The following is an 878-nucleotide window of genomic DNA, read 5'->3' on the forward strand; positions in this document are numbered from 1 at the left end:
TTCTCTATATTATACACAGGGACTGCTGTTCTCTTTCTTTCAAATGGGAACTGGTGTTCTCTATGTTATGCACATGGACTGCTGTTCTCCATATTTGACATGTGAACTGCTGTTCTCTATATTACACACAGGGACTGCTGTTCTCTATATTAGTCATGGGAACTGCTGTTCTCGAAATTATGAACAGGGACTGCTGTTCTCCATATTTTACATGGGAACTGCTGTTTTCTATATGATACACAGGAATTGCTGTTTTCTATATTATACACAGGGACTGCTGTTCTCTTATATTAGACATAGGAACTGCTGTTCTCTATATTTTGCTCTATATTGTTCACATTGACATGGGAACTCCTTTTCTCTATATTATACACAGGGACTGCTCTTCTCTATATTTTACACAGGGACTGCTGTACCCTATGTTAGACATGGGAACTGCTGTTCTCTATATTAGACACAGGGACTGCTGTTCTCTCTATTAGACACAGGGACTGCTGTTCTCGCTATTAGACACAGGGACTGCTGTTCTCTATATCAGACACAGGGACTGCTGTTCTCTATATTAGACACAGGGACTGCTGTTCTCTATATTAGACACAGGAACTGCTGTTCTCTATATTAGACACAGGAACTGCTGTTCTCTCCACTGGACATGGGAATTGCTGTGCTCTATATTATCCATAGGAACTGCTGTTCTCTATATTATACCTGGTACTGCTGTTCTCTATATTAGACACAGGAACTGCTGTTCTCTATATTAGACACAGGAACTGCTGTTCTCTCCACTGGACATGGGAATTGCTGTGCTCTATATTATCCATAGGAACTGCTGTTCTCTATATTATACATAGGAACTGCTGTTCGCTTTCTTAGATATG

The sequence above is a fragment of the Chiloscyllium plagiosum genome, chromosome 27, assembly GCF_004010195.1.
Source record: "Chiloscyllium plagiosum isolate BGI_BamShark_2017 chromosome 27, ASM401019v2, whole genome shotgun sequence".
NCBI lineage: Eukaryota > Metazoa > Chordata > Chondrichthyes > Orectolobiformes > Hemiscylliidae > Chiloscyllium > Chiloscyllium plagiosum.